The sequence below is a fragment of the Ambystoma mexicanum genome, chromosome 8 (assembly GCF_040938575.1).
Source record: "Ambystoma mexicanum isolate Mex_15411 chromosome 8, UKY_AmexF1_1, whole genome shotgun sequence".
NCBI classification, from domain to species: Eukaryota; Metazoa; Chordata; class Amphibia; order Caudata; family Ambystomatidae; genus Ambystoma; species Ambystoma mexicanum.
In genome coordinates, this window is record NC_090929.1 from 1,618,444,825 (window position 1) to 1,618,467,022 (window position 22,198).

Consider the following 22,198-nt stretch of genomic DNA (forward strand, 5'->3'; position numbering starts at 1 on the left):
AGATCCGGAAGTTTTCATGTATGGTGTCCTGTTCCGAGTCCACCTCCCCTTTCTCCTCACCTGACTCCTCCGATGTACGTACACAAGGATCTGTCTCAAACTTGCCTGGCTTCTCCTTAGTCCTTGGAACCCTGCTTTTCTGTGTTCTGGCCTTCTTTTCGTGAAGATAAGGTCTGGCCCCTCCGGAGGCTACCGTAACAGAAGAGTGGACCTATCACTGGGGAACCCCAGGGGGCCAGCCTCAGTTCGAGGGAAAAAGCCCAAAGGCGGAAAAAACCCTAGTCCATAGATGGGTTCGGAAGGTAGGTCCTTTAGATGGTCCTGAACTATAATTTGCAGTTCCAAGATGTCAGGGGTGATGACGTAGATAGTGTGTATGAAGGCAGGAATCAAAGAGGCAAAAAAGCAAGGTACGGAGTAAAGGGGTAGCTGACCCTGAGATAAGGGTAGAAAAGGAAAGTATCGAAAAGGGAAAAGGGAAACAGTAATTAGAAAGGGCTACTGTACCAAAGTCTCAAGTAGTCTGAAGCAGCGCTAACCCCCTGCGGCGAAACGGAAAGGAACAACTCGCCAGAAGGTATTACGCCGAGAAGGTAGACAAAGGTAGAAAAGTAACAAAGGCTTGAGAAACGCCGCGGCGACCAGCACAGCGCTTCCGTGTTTGTAAAAGAAAGAAATACCAGTCAGAAGGGTTGAAGGAACAGCCGATAGCAAGTCCAGTAAGAAAGCTCCTGTTTCCGGACGCGGAAACACAGTGCGAGAAGCACCCTCGCGGTCGGAGTCCCAGGTTGAAGTAAGGTAAGTGGAAGTTAGAGCAAAGAAAGAAATAGCGAAGCGGAAGGGTACCGCAACAGATGTAACAGCTGCACTCGTGGGTGCAGAGAAAAACTGTAGCGAATACGGAGATAATAGAAAGGTAAGGGATAGGGATAAAGGGAAGGAACCAGGGGAAATGAGGACTAGGAGGTATACACAGGAAGGCGATAATCCAAAGTCGGAGCGTTGAGAGAGAGTGAAATAACAGATACAAAGCGCCGAAAAGTGGGCGGAGCCGGATTATATAAGCTCAGCGTCATGATGGGCGCCATGTTGGGTGAGGACTAGACCGATCACCGGCGGAACCGCCAGCGATACCAATGTTTCCAATCTTGGGTCCTGACAGTATACCCCTTTCCTCTCGGGGTACCCCCCGGCTTGCCCGGGTGAAGGCGATGAAACTTTCTCAAGAGCCTAGGGGCATGAACATGGCTTACTGGTTCCCAAGACCTCTCTTCCAGAGGATAGCCTTTCCAGTGAACCAGGTATTGGAGCCGACCTCTGTGGTATCTGGAGTCCACTAGGTATGCCACTTCGTATTCTTCTGGAATGGAACGTACCTGGGCTCGACTCTTGCGGATGGGTCTAAGGAACGGGTCTACCTTGTACGTGAAACACCGGGTGAACCCTTTTGAGATAGTCAGGAAGTTTGAGTCGGAAGGCAACCGGGTTGACCTGTTGGAGAATGGAAAATGGACCAAGATAACGGGGAGAGAATTTTCCGGAATGAACCCATCTAGGAAGAAATCTAGTAGATAACCAGACTAGTTGTCCTGGTCCCCATGTAGGATTGGAAGCTCTGCTCCTATCTGCCCATCTCTTCTGTGATTGTTGACTGAGTTGGTGTGCTTTCTTGGCGAGACTATGAACTTCCTGAAGTTCCTGTATCACGCCGTCCAGAGATGGGATCTTAGTGGCTAGAGAGCCAAACCCTGGTAGGTGTTTGGGATGGAATCCATAAGTGCACAAAAAAGGACTCATTTGGATAGTGGTATGCAGGGTATTATTATAGGCAAACTCTGCTTGGGAAAGGAAACAATGCCATCTCTCTTGTTGTGTGCTGCAGAAACACCTTAAGTACTGTTCCAGGTTTGCGTTTAACCTTTCGGTCTGTCCGTTACTCTGGGGGTGGTATCCCGAAGAAAGAGCTCTGTTGATGCCCAGGGCCTGACAAAGCAAAGCCCAGAATTTGGACGTAAACTGAGGTCCCCGGTCAGATACAATGGTCTGGGGTAGACCGTGTAGACGAACTATATCTCGAAGGAAGATATCAGCTGTCTCCGAAGCAGAAGGGATTTGTTTAAAAGCTGAAAAATGGGCCAGTTTGCTGAATGAATCTATTGTGACCATAATCAATGTCATACCCTCAGAAGGGGGAAGATCGACGATGAAATCTGTGGAGATATGTTCCCATGGTCGTGACGGTAAGGTATGTTGTTGTAGGAGTCCGAGCGGTTTACCGGTTCGGTATTTGTTAGAGGCACAGATTGAGCAGGAGGTAACATACTGATATACATCAGTCTTTAATTTTGGCCACCAAAAGCCTCTTTGCAAGAGTTCATAGGTCTTTCTGATGCCCGGGTGACCCGACAAGGGGGTATCATGGCACCATGAAAGGACGAGCTTCTGGAGATCCTTGGTGGGAATGAAAAGGGCGTGATCATGATAGTACAGTCCATCCTTGCCTTGAATGACTGTGGCGGGTAGACTTGCACCGGACTGATAATGAGGTATCAGATCTCGGAAAAAAGAGACTATGGAAGCTAGGACCTTGAGATTTGGGAAAATGTGGTCATGTTCATTGTAGGTTCCTGCACTGTCCCCGATACTTCTTGATAAGGCATCTGCCTTCTTGTTTTCTGTGCCCGGAATATAGGTTATTATGAAGTCGAACTGTAGGAAGAAATATGCCCACCGGGCATGTCGGGCATTGGTGCACTCCATTTGTTGTAGAACACGGAGATTGCTATGGTCAGTTCTGATTACGAAGGGATGGGTTGCGCCTTGTAAGAGATGTCGCCATTCTTGGCAGGCTAACTTGATGGCTAAGAGTTCTCTCTCTAAGACGGAGTAGTTCCGTTCACTACTGGTGAGGGTCTTCGAGAAATACGCCACTGGGTGTTCATAGTCATCAGCTGCCTTCTGTAATAGGATGGCACCTACTGCTCCTATCGGAGCATCCGTCTCCAGGATGTATGGTATGGTCTGATCCGGCTGTATCAAACTGGGAGCGGAGGAGAAACGTTCCTTCAGAGTCTGAATAGCTCTTCTTTGTTCATCTCCCAAAGCAAACTTGACTCCTTTCTTGAGCAGGGATGTGAGAGGAAGCACTAGGTTGGAGAAGGTTGGTATAAATCTTCTATAAAAGTTGGCTAATCCTAAGAAGCTTTGTAGCTCTTTGATAGTGCTGGATTCTCTCCACTCCATGATAGCCTTAGCCTTTGCTCGGTCCATCTCTATGCCTTCACCTGACAAAACGAATCCTAGGTAGGATACGGAAGTGGTCTCGAACTTGCATTTTTCTGGTTTAACCAAAAGCTGGTGTTCAAGAAGACGTTGGAGTACCTTTCTCACCAATGACCTGTGTTCGTTTAGCGACCGAGAGTATACCAGGATATCGTCCAGATACACCACCACCGAGACAAACAACATGTCTGCGAACACCTTATCCATATATCTCTGAAAGACAGCGGGGGCGTTGACCAGGCCGAATGGCATCACCCGGTATTCGAATAATCCGAAAGGAGTGTGAAACGCGGTCTTCCACTCGTCGCCTCTTCTTATCCTTAGGAGATGGTAGGCGCCTCTTAGATCCAGTTTGGTAAAATATACGGCTCCTTGCACCGCCTCCAAGATGTCTCGGATTAATGGCATAGGATACCTGTCTCTGATCGTCACCTTGTTAAGCCCTCTTTAGTCAATACATGGACGCAGTTCGGAGCTGTCCTTCTTTGGTATAAAGAATAAGGAGGCTCCACAGGCTGATCTCGACTCTTGAATGAGCCCATTCTGGAGATTAGAGTCCAGATATTCTCGTAGGACCTTCCTTTCTGGGAGTGACAAAGGGTACATCCGCCCGAAAGGAATCACTGCTTCAGGTACTAGGTCAATGCCGCAATCTTCTGGTCTGTGAGGGGGAAGATCACGAGGTTGGATGTCTATGAATACCTCAGAGAATTTGTGATATCGAGGTGGAACTGAGGCGATGATTGTCGAACTCTGTGTAGGAAGTGGTTCCGTTTGAGGATGAGTGGAGGAAACCATGTTGCCCATACAAGTTGATTTACAAAAGAGTGAGTCGAAGCTCACCTTATTAGCCTTCCAGTCAATGTGGGGATTGTGTTTCCTTAGCCATGGAATACCGATGACCAGAGGGAAATGGGCTGCTCTGATCTGATCAAAGACCAGATATTCCGAGTGATGGCTCATCTCCATTCTTAGTGGTATTGTTTCTGTGGTGATAGGACCGGATGACAAGGGTCGACCGTCTACACCCTCTACCGGAATGGGAGTTATCTTACGTTTGGTAGCTATGTGATGTTCTATAGCCCAGTAGCATCCATGAAGTTACCTGCAGCACCACAGTCCAGCATAGCAAGTACCTCAATGGAACTCGAAAGAGATAACCATAACGTGACTTGGAAAACCATCAGGTTGTTTTCCTCAGGGTTGTTCATGGTTCTTGAGTGGTTGCAAGGGTACTTGGCACTTCCCCCGAGACTTCCCTTGCTGTAGCTCGGGGGTTGAAGTTTTCCTTCCTCCGGGGTGGCACTTCAGGACAGTTTCTCAATAAGTGTTTGGCGGAACCACAATACATACATAACCCGGTCTCTCTTCTTCGTTTACGCTCTCCCGGTGTAAGGGGTCCCCTGGTAGTTCCGACTTGCATAGTTCTTCAGAAGGGGCGTTGGTCCGGGTTGCTGGAGAAGGGTTCGGTAGACTGAGAGACTGAGGATTGTTCCTGAATCGTCTTCTTTCTTGTCGTCTTTCTGTTAATCGGAATTCAATCTGTAATGCTAAGGTCATCAGTTCCTGACAAGATACTGGTCGGGCTACACGAGCTAACTCGTCCTTGAGCTCGTCATGGAGTCCTCTCCGAAATATAGTTTGTTGAGCTGAATCGGGCCAGTCTGCCTTAGCTGCTAGTCTCTGAAAACGGGCGATGTAAGTCTGGACGTCTGTGTTCCCTTGTTCGACATCCAGGATAGCTTCTAAGGAGGAGTATAATACCTCTGGTCTGTCGAATCGTTCCTTGAAGCCCTCTATAAAACGATCATAATCAATCAAAGAAGGGTCGTTTCTGGCAACAAGAGGAGTGGCCCAAGCCAGAGCATTTCCTGTGAGGTTGGCAATGATGAATCCAACCCTAGATCTTGCCGATTCATAGGCATGGGTCCGGAAGGCAAAATACACACCACAGGCATCCAGGAATTCCTTCATTCCTCCCGGGTAACCGTTGTACTTGCCAAAGGAAAGGGGCATCGCAGGTAGATCTCCACGGTCGTCTCTATGTAGGACTACCTGCTGTCGGAGTGCTATGTTCTCTGTCCTCAAAGCTTGGACTTCAACTGTGAGGTTCTGCATTGCCGCCACCAGCTCTTGATATTGTTCCAAGGAAGCCAGGTTAGGGTTCAGGCGTTGTATTCTGTCCTGTTCCGAGTCCACCTCCCCTTTCTCCTCACCTGACTCCTCCGATGTACGTACACAAGGATCGGTCTCAAACTTGCCTGGCTTCTCCTTAGTCCTTGGAACCCTGCTTTTCTGTGTTCTGGCCTTCTTTTCGTGAAGATAAGGTCTGGCCCTTCCGGAGGCCACCGTGACAGAAGAGTGGACCTATCACTGGGGAACCCCAGGGGGCCAGTCTCAGTTCTAGGGAAAAAGCCCGAAGGCGGAAAAAACCTTAGTCCATAGATGGGTTCGGAAGGTAGGTCCTTTAGATGGTCCTGAACTATAATTTGCAGTTCCAAGATGTCAGGGGTGATGACGTAGATAGTGTGTATGAAGGCAGGAATCAAAGAGGCAAAAAAGCAAGGTACGGAGTAAAGGGGTAGCTGACCCTGAGATAAGGGTAGAAAAGGAAAGTATCAAAAAGGGAAAAGGGAAACAGTAATTAGAAAGGGCTACTGTACCAAAGTCTCAAGTAGTCTGAAGCAGCGCTAACCCCCTGCGGCGAAACAGAAAGGAACAACTCGCCAGAAGGTATTACGCCGAGAAGGTAGACAAAGGTAGAAAAGTAACAAAGGCTTGAGAAACGCCGCGGCGACCAGCACAGCGCTTCCGTGTTTGTAAAAGAAAGAAATACCAGTCAGAAGGGTTGAAGGAACAGCCGATAGCAAGTCCAGTAAGAAAGCTCCTGTTTCCGGACGCGGAAACACAGTGCGAGAAGCACCCTCGCGGTCGGAGTCCCAGGTTGAAGTAAGGTAAGTGGAAGTTAGAGCAAAGAAAGAAATAGCGAAGCGGAAGGGTACCGCAACAGATGTAACAGCTGCACTTGTGGGCGCAGAGAAAAACTGTAGCGAATACGGAGATAATAGAAAGGTAAGGAATAGGGATAAAGGGAAGGAACCAGGGGAAATGAGGACTAGGAGGTATACACAGGAAGGCGATAATCCAAAGTCGGAGCGTTGAGAGAGAGTGAAATAACAGATACAACGTGCCGAAAAGTGGGCGGAGCCGGATTATATAAGCTCAGCGTCATGATGGGCGCCATGTTGGGTGAGGACTAGACCGATCACCGGCGGAACCGCCAGCGATACCAATGTTTCCAATCTTGGGTCCTGACATATGGGGTGAGCCATTTTATTAACATGGCTACCTGGATTAGTGGGGACAATTGTGAGGATACCTGATGAATTCTTATTTAGACCACAAGTACCAATGGATGAGGAAGAAGGGCAGGTTATTCCCATAGAATTGGAAGCAGCTATAGTACGAGGGGAAATAGCAATGCTTGAAGGAGTAGATGATGAAGGCAGAGTATCCGATAAATAACATCGACAGGAGGGTTGTTCAGATTTATCCAGCACTTGCGCCCTCTTAATCAGATTGTAGAAGCAGAATTTCGATTAGTTCCAAACCCTGCGACAATATTGTGTAGCATACCAGTTGAAGCTAAATATTTCACGGTCCCGTTGCACAAAGACTCACAAGACCTTATTTCCTTTTTGTTCAGACAAAAAATACTAAAACATACTCGTTTGCCTCAGGGGTACTCTGAGTCCCTGACAATTTTGAATAGGGTCCTACAGATGGATTTAGGAAATATTGAACTCAAAAGTGCGGTAATTCAGTACGTAGATGACATATTAATCTGTAGTAAAACAGAGGATGAATGTAGGCAGGATTCTGTTCAGTTAATGACTGTATTGGCAGACAAGGGATACAAAGTAGGTACGGAGAAATTACAGTATTGTCAGGAAAAGGTGTTGTACATAGGCCAGATAAATTCACATGAAGGAAAGAGAGTAACATCTGAGAGAGCTGAGGTTATCATGAAAATGCCAAAGCCAAATACAGTGAGGCAAATGAAGCAATTTCTGGGCCTGTGCAATTATTGTAGGGCCTGGGTATTCAACTACAGAACATACACCACTTTTGCAAGAACTTAAGGAAGCACAAGTTGGTAAGGAAAAGATAGAATGAACTGAAGAAATGAAGGAAGGATTTGAAGAATTAAAAAGAGCAATTTGTACAGCTCCAGTTTTGAGAATTCTCACTTATAGTGAGATGTAAAATAGTGAACCCAGCCACGTTTGTAGCTGAACCTATAGAAGAAGGTGATCATGTACATGATTGCACTAAATATGTTGAATATGTTGAATTGTATGCTTTAACGGTAGGGGAGATTCTTTTTATTGATGGTTCATCAAAAATCAATCAAATTAGTGGGGAGTGGCATTCAGGATTTGCATTTGTAAGATACAGATTAAATGGTGAATTTGAGGTAGTGGCGAGTGCAAGACTACCATGCAATTTTTCAGCAAAGGCTGCCGAATTGGGAGCACATTACTGCGCTCGAGAAACACAAAGATAAGGAAGTGATGGTGTACAGTGACTCTGCCTATGTAATGTCAACTGTACACGCAGGGCTGTCACATTGGATAGGGAGTGGTTATCTCCACGCAGACGGCACTCCAGTGCAAAATGCATCTATATTGGACAGGCTCATTAAGGCACCAAAACTCCCAGTGGCCATAGAGGTCATAAAATGCGCAGCCCATACTAAACAAGCATACTTTATTTCTCGCTGAAACAAAGCTGCACATTCAGAAGGCATAGAGTTGCGTTTTCTCTGAAATTTAGAGTTTCAAAATCGAAAATATTAAAGAAGTATTAAATAGAAGCATGTTAGTACGAGAGGGGTTTAATATGCTGTCAATTACGCAACTAATAGAGATATAGGACAGAGCCCCACAAGAAAAGCAGGAGCTATGGAGATGTAGGGGGTGTTATTTATCCCCCACGGAAGCACTATGGAGATTGGAAAGCACTGGAAAGCCACTGATGCCAGCGGGATTATTAAAAATCACACTTGTGCAGCGGCATTACCCCGCGCATATAACTTGAGAAAGTCTTGCTGCCACTGTTGCAGAAGACTAGTTTGTTTCCAATCTATTGGAACACGTTGCACAGTTATTTGTGAATGGCATCGTGTGTCAGAGGTTCACATCTGGGCATACACTAAGAACAATCAGAGGGGTAATACCGCATCCAAATGGGCCATTTCAGCATTTGCATATCAACTACGTTCATATGCGGCAGACATGTAATGGATATTGATATCTATTAGTGGTTATGTGTCCCTTTTCTCCTTGGATTGAAGACAGTCCTTGTACACATCCTGATGCCACATGCACAGCAATGTTTTTAATGTGCAAGGGTTTTCTGAGATGGAGTGTGTGCGAAGTATGGATGTCCGAGTTATTTGAACAAATAGGACTTCTATTGAGTATAAAGCATACATTGTCTTCTGCTTATCACCCACAAGCAAACGGTATATGTGAGAGGCTCAATGGCCTCCTCAAGGAAAGAATAGGAAAGATAAGATTAACTGTGAAAAAGGGATAGCTATATTGCCTACCCCTAGCCTTGTATGCCCTTTGAAATCAGCCAGGTTCAGATCATGCTAGGTTCAGATCATCATCTTACTCCCCATGAATTAGTAACAAGGTGACACATGAGGATGCACCTCACACCCCCATCTAGAGTTTGAAGTGATGCCCAGAGTGTAGCGCAGACTCTAGGTGATGAGATGCACGATTATTTGACATTTGTGACTACCAGTGTTTCTTTGATTTCAGGTCAAATCAAGCATCAGAGGGAGGGGTTGAAGAACACAGAAGAGGATGGCCCAGTAACTGATCCAAGTGAATTATTGCCACCACCAAAGTTGCATGTTGGAGATCAAGTGCTTATCAAACATTTTACATGAAGATGGCATGTGCCAACGTTTAATGGACCATATCAAATAGAGGAAGCTTCCCCTACTGCAGTTAGACTGTATGGAAGAAGTGCGTAGTTACATTTGGTTGACTTCAAAATCTATAAAGGCGAGACCCTCCCTCCAATAGGCGCTGACTGGGAAACAAGACTAAAAGAAGAATTGCCAAATGTGCAGACTCGATCAATGACCAAGAAGAAGGACGATGAAGCAGCGTGTGATTAGAGAATATTTCTTTTGGACTGGAAATCAGTTGACACTCCTTCACATATTAGCAGGAAGTGCATGGATTTTCAGAGAATTCCAGAGCTTAAACATACTTTTTAGAGATTCTTTGGAAAAGTAAAAATTATAGTGTCACTATGCCCAAGCGCCAATTCCTTATTAAAAATTGGAAGATAGATCAATACCCAGATTCATTTTTGGGAAGATAGTTTTTTAAGAATAACACATGACACCAGTTGATAGTGACACACATAGGTTTGTGGTTGCAGTTTTTATGTTTATACTTCAGTCATACCCTACTCTTGTTAGGAGAGATGTTGATATTCTGACTTTTCTTCATGATCCGAACAGCCCAGTTTTAAGATGGCTTTTGATTGCTATAATTCAGCAGATTTTGCAACTACGAATGTGATTTGCCCACAAATAATAAAAATTATTCAGGAAGAAGAAAATGCAGTTGCAGAAAGACTAACAAATCAACAAGAAATGGTGTGGCACACAAAATGCTTTTATAGACTCTTATGTATGATATACATATGCATGTGCTTTCTTTTCTTCATTTTGTATCTTACATTCCAAATTCTTTATCATTCTGATAGTTCAATTGAAAACATGACACATGTGATTTTTCCCAGTATAAGTACACACAATGATAATTTATTTGACCTATTTGGGCATGTCAAACGACATAAGAGGGATGCAGGAGAAGATAACCAGGGGATAAATACCTATCTTGATAATTTGGCTCACTTGGGGAATAATATGTGGTACCAACATATGAGAAAGTTGGGGAAGAGAGCATCTGAACAGAGCTGTTATGTCTGCTCTCTCATCCCCTATGCCATGAGTACAGTAAGAACATTCATTTTGAAAGAGATGCTGGCAAAGTGCCTCAGCCATCTAGCAGCATTTATTACCAGAAGACAGTTCCAAGGGAGATGGGAAACCCTGCGATGGTGATCAAGACAGACATTTCCATTCCTGGATGGACAGATAAGATGCTTGTGTATTCTTCTGTGGGACAAGAGAAAGTAATAATTGAAGAAATTAAGAGGATGAATTGCTCTGACAAAACTAAAAGGCTGGAATGCCTGGATAATGGGAGTGCTCACAGCTGTTGGTCTATGTGTGATTGATTATGACCAAAAGATGGGAAGATGGGATGCTGTCCTATGCAGCTCATCTACTAAGGAAGGAACCAGTGCACGAGGTGCAACAAAAGAACGATGAGTACCTAAAGTCATGGGCTAAGAATTCTACACTGCTGACATGGGTAGATGATGAATCAGGACCAGTGGCTTTAGTACCATTTACTAATGCGACTATGTGCTTTTGAAGCAAAGGTAAAGTCAGAGTTGGAGAGAATAAAGGGTGCAAGAACATAATTGATATCCCAGGAATGAGGAGAGGGACTGCTGTCCTAATGAATCGATATTGGGCTGTGGATCCAGAGCATATATGAAGTTGCCCAGGAACTGGGGAGGAGTGTGTTCCCTTGTACTCATACATGTTCCAGCCTTGGTGATTCCCCAGAGTGATTTGAATATCAAGGGATGGCCAAAAGTGAATGAGCACCTGAGAAAACGAAGGTAATTTGAACTCCAGCGGACAAAAAGAGAGAATTATTTCTCAGCTAAGTCAAAAGAAGCATACAATGAGATTTCACATGAGCATAAGTTGTTCAGCAAGACTGCTATGATAAGGACATCTGTATATATGCTTGAACTCCAAACAGTAGTGAAAGCCAAATGGTTACAAATCACCAGATGGGAGCTGTAACAGACAATCAATGCCACTATAAAAGGATTTCAAGGAAGAGTTGAGGGCCATAAGGTTAATAACCCTCCAGAGCAAGCATGCCCTCGATATGATTACAGCAATGCAACGGGGTGTCTACGCCAAGGTCAGGCCTTCTTGCTGTACTTTCACACCATCCCATGATGGTGAAAACAGGACTTTGATGGATGCTATAACTATGTTGACAGAACTGCATACGAAAATGGAGGAGGAGACAGAGGCTATTGGAGATGACGAGTGGTTCTCATTTCTGTTTGCATGAATTCCCGACTGGATGGCAAATGTGTTCAAGTTCCTTGGAGCAATATTGGTGATGATAATGTTCGGATTCTGTTTTATAAGGATAATAATTGGCAAATGACTAAAAAAGCAAAGAAAGCAGTAGGAATGAAGATCATGATTGATGTGAAGGATGAAACAGAAGACAACTCACACACTGAAAGTACCATTAGAAACCACATAAAAGCATCTATTGTGGCACCTGAAGGAACGAAATTCCTGTACCCAAAAGATCATAAGAATTATGTGGGACATTGGGTCCTCAGTACCCCAATGGGAGAAGGTAATTATATGACCTGGAGTGTGGATGAACACATCAAAAATGCAGGCACCCTGAGGGGGCTGCCAAAGATATGGATACCGAAGAAACCCATTGTTGAGAGAAGATTCAAAGAAGCAGAAAAACTTGAGGAGGTGGTCGAGGACTCGACCAGAGGGGGGAATGTAGAGGAACAGACATACATATCCGCAGGAGATCCCACCCCCTACCTTCCCTGTATTGGAGACATGAGACAGTGCACTGTCTCACACCAGCTATTGTACCAATACTGCAGCGAGTATTTGGAAGACGGTATACATTAAGACAGCCATATCGAACGTACCCTTGAGGTGATGACAGCCTGCGGGAGGAGATCCCTGAAAAAATATGAGAAAGAGCTAAGTAAATGGGCTGATGACATCATGAGAAAATGTGCACAAAGTCCTGAAAAACTGAATGAAGATAATGTATGAATCCTAGAGGAGAAATAACGAGGCAAAGACTCATTTGAATCTTAAAAGTGTAAAAGAAGAAGATTACATGTCAGAAAGGGGTGCAGAAATCAGAAGTATACTGAATGTACATATGCTGAAACGCAAGATAGATCAAGTCATCGTATAGGCTAGCTACAAGTAGTGAATAGATTGCAGGCGGAGCTGCCATTGTACAGAAACTGGACATTGAAATCATGAAATAAGTAAGCCAAAGAACCATGGAGAGAAAATGAAAGGCTGTGTCGCAGTAGAATAACAGGTTGTTGGGGCTGTGTTGAGAGGCTGCCTGGCCTGCAGTCAAGAACCAAGAAATCGAGGTCAGCTATCTATGCTGAAGAGAAACATGTGTGCAGAGGATGAATGCTCTCACGTTAAGGTGCTAGACAGAATACAGAAGATGCCAAGTCTTAATTCATTACAACATTTAAAAGCTTGCAGAATAAACAGAATCGTGGTCTCTTGTCATGTGAGTCAAGGCTGAAAATAGGCCTTGAACTTGGAGTTCCAGACACAATAGCGAGTGCTCTCACTCCCGTTGCATTCTTAGGACAAGAATACTCTGCAAGGCCAAGTACAAAGAGAATTTCATGGCAGACGGCAGGGGTGATGAAAGATGCTGGGCTAATTGGGTGGTAGGGCAGCTTCATGTCCTATCTACTTGCACCTGGGTCTTGGCTTATGGGCTGATAATTGAATCAAATGCTCCAAACATGACACGTGTGCCAAACCAATTGTATTTGTCCATATAACAAAGGATCTTATAGCTTAAGAAACCAATGAAACACTGTTTAACTGATTTTTCTTAAATGACATGTATGAAGAGGTAGGCATACGCTGTCCACCTGATATCTGACCGCCAATAACAAATCTAGCTCCTATATGATTGTATATCTAGATGTGTCCCATAACCAATCCCAACCTTTGATAGGTGTTTCACTATTTCCAAGTAGTATGATGTCATTCTGTTGCATAAATAAGTATATAATTGTATTTATTGTGGAAATCGCAGAGAATGAGCGTCTGTCTGTTGATGTTCGTTGTAAACTCCCTGTTTTAGATCATTTCTAATAAAACAGCAACTTGCCATCTTCTTGAGTTTGTCTGGTTATTTGGACTCAGAATTATTCTGTTGTAATCCCATCCAGTAACAGATGCACGTTTCCACGGGCCATATGCTCAGATCGAAGGTTTCTTCGTGTTGCCTCGGGTGTATTGTGTGGTAACCTCTCTGGGAATGTGTCTACCTTCACTCCTTCTGTGGGTGTATCTGTGGATGTACTAACATATATTGTGACACCTGCTCTCTGTGCTCTCCCCTCGCTTCTTCCACCAAGCCCCTCCCATGCTACATAAAGAACCTGTGTGAGTATGAAAGATTGCCAGAGGAGAGCTGATCCACACCACCTGGGTCTTGTCCAGCAGTGACTGATGAGTTCCCAGGCAAATGAGCTGCGGTGGTTGACTTCACTCTACAATCTGTAACATATGATTAGCACAACAGTGGCTGAAGATTCGCCCTGTCGTGATCTTCCTGTTCTTGGCCTCTTGCTCTGACCTTGAAGTGTCTGATTCCAGTCACAAATAAGAAAACTCCTTGTTGGGTGGGCCACAATGTCCAAATCTTGATCTCCTTTTTCCTTTCTTTAGGCTCGCAGAGTTCCCGTTCTCTTAGCGCTGCACTGAACTTCAGCAGGTAAGTAACACTCTTGGCAGGGTCCAAAGGTCTTTTTCCACAACAGCCACAAAACTGACCTTTTCTATTATCTGTACTTGCAGCCCGGGACGCTTGAAACTAAGGGGGTCCTACTGCTCACTTGACCTCCCTGTGGGCTTTCTCCACACTAGCCCAGATGTCCCTAATTACCAGAATATCCAAGATGTATTCTAATGCAAGGTAATCCCAATTGTCTACCTCTTCTCTATTTTGTGAGGGAAACCTGAAGGCTGTGGCCTATTCTATCCATCTCCCTCTGGCACTTTTATAAGGGATATTTCTGTTTTAGTGCCCAATGTCAAAAAAGTTTCCTTCTTTTTCTCTCTCTCTCTCTCTCCCTCTCTCTCTCTCTCTCTCTCTCTCTCTGTCTTTCTCACGTCCATTTGGGCTCTTCCTACTTTCCCCATCCATTTTCTGTCTCTAGCTCCACTCCTACCCTCTCCTCTACTTGCCTTTGCTCCCCTCCCCAATCTCCTCTCCTCTCCTCTCTCTACCTCTCTCTCGCTCTGTCTGTCTATGCTCCCCTCTCTCCTTCTGTTCGGTCATATCCCTCTTTCTAATTTGAATCCCCTATCTGAGCGCCTGTGTCCGGATCTTGTTGTGCTCTCTCAGCCTTTCTCTCCTATCGTCCTACTGCCTTTTTTACTCTGCTCTCACTACTACTCCCATTGCCACCTTGCACTCTCTCACTATGCTATGTACTCTCTCTATCTTTTACACTCACTCCCTCTCAGAATCCCTCTCTATTGCTCTCCCTATCTCTCTCTCCCTCACCTTCCACACTCTCCCACTACACTACACTACACTCAACAGGTACCCCGCCCTCTCACACACACACAATGGAATTCCTGCACTGTCTCAGTAGATGGCCACAATTTCGTCATCACTCCACTCCACCGTTCCCCCTACACCTGACCCCAGCCAAACACCTTCCAATGTACTCTGTTCTGCCTGGCTGTTTACAGCCCAATCTACCCCATCCCAACACTCCTCCCAGCGCTCAATGATCTCCCTGGTCATATGCTCACTTGGCAAGTCTCTGACTAAGCTATCCCTTTGGGTGTTGGGACTTTCTCTGTAAGGCTTAAAGAAGGCTTTTTACCCCACCCCCTTTTCAGTCTCCATTAATGGGATGGCAGCCACAAGCTCAGGCTTCTTGTTTTCCTTGTAGTTTGCTCCACGAGCTGTTGAGTTTTATTCCCAACTGGGTTAATGGGGGATTTCTGTGTCTCCACTGCTCCCCTGCAGTCCCTTCACACTCTCAGTTCATTTTCGGTTGGCCTGCCATTTCCCTGTGGTCCGTCTGGGGTGGGTGGTTTTTCTGTTGGGTGTCTCATCTCTTTTTGGCAGAACAAATACCACTCCATTCCATGCCTGGTAGTTATTCCATTCCTCTGGTACCAGTCCGGGCTTCCTTGGTTGTGGCCAGGTGCATTCTGGGAGGTGCAGTCCCAAAAAAGACAACAGATAACTCTCGCATGAATTGATGCTGACAGGCATTGTGGAAGAGACAGTGGTACTAGCAGTCATACAGAATGCACACTTCTGGGGGGTAGGGACTGGGTCCCCAACTCAATCATTCTGCATCTGGAGTAGGACCGGCTGTGGTATACACCCTGGTAGGCTGTCTAAACCAGGTCTCGATGGGTCCCTGGTCCCCCTGATAGACTCTTGATTCTCACCCTGTCACATAGTTCAGTACTTGCCCCCTAGATTATTGTTTCAATTGAAAATGACCCGTTTTTTTTGGTTTTGTGCTTTTTTCCCTGGTCTATGTCCCACGTTGTTGACACCTTCATATTCTGGCTCATCACTTGCTCTCATCTTTTCGTTTTTATACAGGCACCCTGTGATGAATCTCTTCCGGGGCACCAGTAATCCAGGGATGAATATCAGTTTCCAAACCATCAATCAACCCCACACCTCTAGTACACCAGGGGAATCCGAACAGATTGTAATACAAGTAAATTATAAGACATCCTTGTCCAATTTTGGTAATGTGGATGGAACAGCAGGCTTATCTCTGCAAGGTCGTGAATCATTGGTTAGTTGCAACACAGCGAAAATTTCATTATTCCCCAATGATAAAAGGGACTGTCCAGTCAATGTTGTATACACATATCTACTTTATTATTATTACAACAGACAATTCTAGCACACTACAAAATACAACCCACCCTGTAAAGAAACACGGAGGACAGACAGTTTCACGAAGGAAAGGATACTGACATGAGGTTAGTCAGTAAAGCAATCAGTCTTAACTGTTCAAGGTTATTTGGTTTCAGCACCAAGAGAGCAAGGGGGACGTAAATGTCACTTGGGGCCTTCGGAGAAGGACCGGGGGACAGAACAACAATGTGCCTGGTGCTTGAGATAATCTTGATGCTCAACAGCATCAAGTCAGTTCTTGGGGGCTTTGCAGCTCCTGCGACAGAGTTTGAGACGGGAGACAGCTGCGGGTATCAGGTGGCAGGAACTTCGGCAAGCGTGGCTGGATGGATAGCTGCAGGCTGGCCTGCACTGTGGCTCAAGGTCAAGAATCGCTGTCTCTGTGCTGGTTGATGGATCTAGAATGCTGGTTGAGGCAATTTAGACAGCTTTAGTGACTGCAGCGTGACAACAGTCAGTGGTGCAGCTCGTAGTGGTTCGAGGGCTCGACTGCTTCGAAAAAATCCTTAAAAGAGGGACGCTGGTTGATTCTTGATGTGGCACTCCTCCTAGCTTCTTCGCAGGACTCGTGTTGTCCTTTAAGGCGGACGGCCCAAAGCTGAGGAGAGTGTTTGCAGGAAGCGGCCTTGTCCTTTTTTCAGAGACTCTCTGGCACGTCCCACCTAGGAATCTTGCTGGCAGAACCTAGCAGGGCACGCTGTGTGCTGGCTGAGTACCGGCTGTCGAGCTGCTGGACGGGTCCTCCGAGTCCAGTATCTCCCTCTGTTCCCTGGGAGATGTTTAGGGGAGGGATCTCGCTTCCCTCTTGGAAATCCTGGCCTTCCTTCACTGGCAGAAGATGTAAGGCAGACTGTACCTTCACCCAGGGTCCAAATGAGTCCTTCTTACTCCTTTCAAAGTCGTCATATTATCTGCTAAGTGAGGGGCTCAGTCCTCTCTTAAAGCCAAATGAGCCCCAGTGATTGGTTCAGGCTAAGCCTACCTTAATGAACCAAGCCTGAGTCTCCACCAACAATCTTCTGTTATGCGTGAGGTCATAACCAGAGTGCTTTACAACAGGAAAGGTAAGGGGTGACAACATGTACTACTAAGTCCCATCCATCTTCTTCTCTGTTGTGGATCTGTTGTGGATCAAAGTGCCTCACTGGCTAATTGAGCCCTCTGTGACTCTTGATCAAAGCACAAGTCCCCAGTTTGTGGCGAGAACAGACTTCTGTCTCTATCAAATCACATACTTCTTTCCTCTGAAAGGGGGTGCCCCAGCAGGGGTTGCCTACTGTAAGTCATTGTCCCAGATATGCCATTCACTGCCCTTCATACAGAGTGGAGGGAGCTAGCTTCATGTTGACACATTGCATATCAAAGAGGTGTTTGTGTCCTGCCCCCTTCTGTCAGTTCTGCGCTCCGGCCTATTGTTTCAATTAACTCTCATCAGTATGCACAGCCACCAGCAGAACCTTAGACAATAGAGAGGGTAGATCCATGGGGCCTTTAATATTTTAATTAGGCTAGCTATGGCCGGAGGAAGGTGTTGCCTTCCCCCTTCCTGAGATGCTCTGATATACCTGTGGCTGTCACATTCCAGCTAAAAGTGACAGGGAGGACTGCGCCTGTAGGCTGTTGCGCAGTGAGCAGAGGAAAATGTGTGCAGATTAGCCCCACAAATTTTCTGAGGTTGATCTCCCATCATTCATTTTAATTAGAAAGTTTCAAAAAAGCCCAGTCGAGCTCACACTCCCTCTGCGGATGGTCGAATTCCTCACACACCCTTCCAAGCAATGCCTCCGACATCTGTATATGTGTTTTTGTTAGTAATTTCTGATCGACATTGTGATCCCTGTTCTTCAAATGAATACAAAATAAGACGATTACAATAGGCTGGAACACAAATGCAGCAAACACAGGGGTTCTCATACTCCTATCAGAGTACGTAAAATGGGTTGCCCACAGCTGCTAGAAAAACTCTTTCCCATTAAGTAAATACTTTCAGAGAGTCATTCAACCTCTCCAGCCAGACCCAAAACTTCAGCACCAGAAGCGAAGCCTCTCTCTTTAAGGAAACAACGTGAAACTCTTCATAATCCTTGATGAGCGAGAAATACATGTTTCTCCTCGGTAGAGGTGCCAGAGGAATAATTTCCCACTGTGACTCTTACTAAGCAAGGCTTCAGAAGTCCTGCAGTTTAAATCTTGCGTTTGAACAATGAGAGAGTGATTTACATGGAACGGGCACAGAAATAAACTCATATCGTTCTCTCTGTGTCACAGGGATAACAAATGTACAAATTCCCCTTGAAAAAGAAATATTAAATGTATTGAAAACCCCCCATATGCTTACCAAGAGATTGTTCTGATTCCAGAGTCATACTCTAGGTAACAGAGTCAAGCAAGCAATGATGGGAGGGGAGGGAGGCTCCACACCTGCCTGCAGCCCTTTCAGGATTCAAGATGGCGTCAAGCCTTTATGCAAACGCTGAAATCGAAGGCGAAAACTTGGGTCATTAAGAGGACACCAGATCAAGGACAATATGGAATTGTGTAAGAGACCATACTGAAAGAAGTGAATTCATACGTTTTCCTTTCATGGCTCAACAGTAACCCCCTCGCCCGTAAAGGACTCAGGGGGAGGATCCCGCTGCATCCTGCTTTTTTTGGGCTACATTTAATTCATACCCATTTCACTTTCAATTATTGCAATACACTGGTCTGCATCGTGTTATTCCCTGTATACAAATTACATGTTTACGTTTATGACTAAAACTTGACTTGTCTTCTGTTCCCCAGCCAGCAAACTCTTGGGGTCCCTGTAAAGGGACATTACTACAGTGGATGCCAGGGGACTGGCTTAGTCAAGTGTGAATGTGCTGCAACAGTGAAGGGGGATGCAAGTGGGACCCAATTACTGTCAGGTGTGAATGGCTGGGGTAGCAGAGTGGAATAAGGGGCGGCCATCTTGAACAGCACACCCCAACTGCACAAGGGGGTGGATTGGAGGTTTATCAAGAAGTGTACTGTACAGTTGATTGGTCTGGTTTGTTTTGTGTGTTGTATGTAGAATTGCGAATGTGTCCCATGCCTTCAATATGTACTAGAAAACAGGAGGAGATAAGTACTGTAGTCGAAATAAATAATAAATCACGGTCAATAAACAATGCACACATTCACTGGCGTGTATTTTCAGTGTTTATAGTCTACTCTCCAAGGTCTGTGTAAGCCAAAGCGTGGCGGATAAATCTAAACCAACACACTAAATACTTAATAAATACCAAAGGTGTACAATTAACCGTTTACTGAACATGTTAAAAGTAACATAAGTGGAGCCAATCAAACCCTCCCCAAATCTATCATAGGTGCACCAAGCAAGCGTCAACCGCTGGCATCCATGGCTGCCGCCGAGAGTGACCAGCATCAGAACACACATTTATTACATTTTTTTATTTGTAACGCGCATCAAGGCCTGTAGGCATAAGAGCGCAAGGACACACATGTAAGAGAAAAACAGAATAGGACGAGAAGGCAGGGCAAGTGTGGGCGGAGCAATCTAGCAGAAAAGGAGTGTCTAAAGTACCTGTTTGAATTTCAGGAAGCTCCATGTGCTTGAAAGAATGCCTATGTCACACTCTGCTCCCATACACATCGTGCCTGTGGCCAGGGCCAGCACAGAAAGGCGCCATCTACTGGTGAAATGATAAAGAGTGCCTCAGTATCCAAGATACATTGGGGACAAACCAGCATCAAGATCTGTAGAGGGTGTGATCTGACTAAATAGAGACATGTGCAGATGGCACTGACAGGTACTGGAGATTAAGAGGTTTGCGGACCTGGGCTCAGATACTGGCGAGGGGCCACACCCTAGAACCACTACAGTAGTGAGAGTGAAGCCAGCCGGGCCTTTATCCCGGACTCTGGTTTTAGATGCTAGGCAACTAGTCCAAAATAAAGAAGTCTTGTTAATTCTTGAAAACCCAGTTAGGGGAGAGTGACTCTGGCCTGTAAATTCCCATAGGGAGAGAATAACTAACAGTCTCATCCACAGAGAACCCCCAAGGGAAAGAGGGTAAACTGTAAGGTATTACCCAAATTGTTCGTTTACAATTGTTCGAATGAACAATTGACTGAATTTAAAGGGTCACAATTGACCTTTTCACAATTGAACGTATATATATATATAAATATATATATATATATATATCTGTTTGGTAATATATATTTATATATATATAGGGGTTTTGGGGGGTTTGGCGTTAGGTGGGGGGTTGTGGGGGGTTTCCCCCCACATATATGTTACAATTGACCTTCACAATTCGGTCAATTGTGAAAAGGTCAATTGTAATTCGAACAGTTGTAAAACGAACAATTCGTATACAACCAACTGTAAGGCTTGCCCAGAGGACATCTCCTCATCCTACCAGCAAGGACTAAGACACAGAGAAAGACCACACCAAGAATCAGGACAAAATGTCAGGACAAAAGCAAAAAGGGCAAAGTTGAAAGAAATACCCTGATATGGACGAGCCATTTAAGGGACATCTATAACATGAACATGCAGCATTTTAGTATTAGCAGCAAGCAGGTAAAAAAGAGAATTAGGACCCGGCGCATGTTTTTTCGCTCAAAACAATTTGCGAGTCTTACCAGATGGTAATCCTGCTCACGTGCTTGTGCATCTCTTGCGCCAGTCGTCGTCTTCTTTTTTTTAATTCAGGCCACCATGGAAAGGGACAAGGGACCACGCATAGTCCCTTCTCCCTTTTCTATGGTAGCCATTTTTCTGTTTACTTTTTTTCTTCAATGTAAGTGATTGGCTGCCATGGAAAAGGAGAAGGGACTCGTAGTCCCTTCTGCCCTTCCATGGCGGCCACTTTCTATATTTACTATGGCCGTCACGGAAAGAGAAAACAGACTATGTTTTCTGTCAGCGGCAGGCATTTTTTTGTAACTTTTAAAAACTTTTTTTTTCCAGCTGCAAAACACAACGCGTCTCGCAGTCGGGAAAAAAAACCCATTAGTAACGCGGTCTAACGGGCCAGGGTACTAATGACAATAAGCCCCTCAACAGTGGGCCATTACTGCCTACGGTAATGACCTGAGGGCCACGCTCGGGCATGTAACTGTGGGCCCCAGGGACATTAGCTTAGGCGGTAATGGCCCGCCATCTCAGGGCTTATTGCCACAATAACAAATAGAACATTTATTTGATGCTACACATTAACACATTAACAATTGCTCTGATTTGCAAGGGTTGGTAATTGCTTAAAACATGCATTTTCTAACATGCTGTAAAAATCATTGTGCCACATTGCTTAAGCCCAGACATTAGAAAATGGCTTAGCCACAGAACGGTCAAACTGTGACCTTTTATATTGAAGAACAGTTGTAGTTCTGGTCCTGGGTGCATTGTGGCCATGGCCCTGAAAAGAATCATTGACAGATGCCTGTTCCATTCCCACAAAAGTGCCAAAACTGTGGGCTTTACCATTACTTGCTTCTTGAGATTTTAAAGCATGCATGCCCATGACATGTTGGCTTTGTGTGTAGATACAGATGTCACCAGAATGCTGAAAAGGCAGTTACTTTGTTTTCAATTAAATCTCTCATTTCCAATTAAGCGTACAGCTTTGCAAAGAAGTTTATAACTCAATGGGCCTCATTACGAGTTGGCCAGTAAAAAAAACAAATGCCGGTGCAACCGTGTCCGTGTAGCACTGCTGCCGGAATCAACGGTTGATTCCGAGTCAGTGTGCATGCGCATACCGGCATGCTGATAACGGCTGCACCGGCATGCCAGTAAGGCCCTCCAAACCCCCGATAGCAGCACCATCAATGCCGCAGACACTGGCACTGGCATCCTAGATGCCGTAAGCACCAGTACCGTTGATACCGGTACCGGAAGTGCCGGTACTGGAAGCAACGTCATCGTGCCGGAACGGGAAATGCTCCGGTGGCCATCTTTAAAAACACAATCCATTGCAATCCTCTGCCTACAGCTCCTGGATTGGCGAACT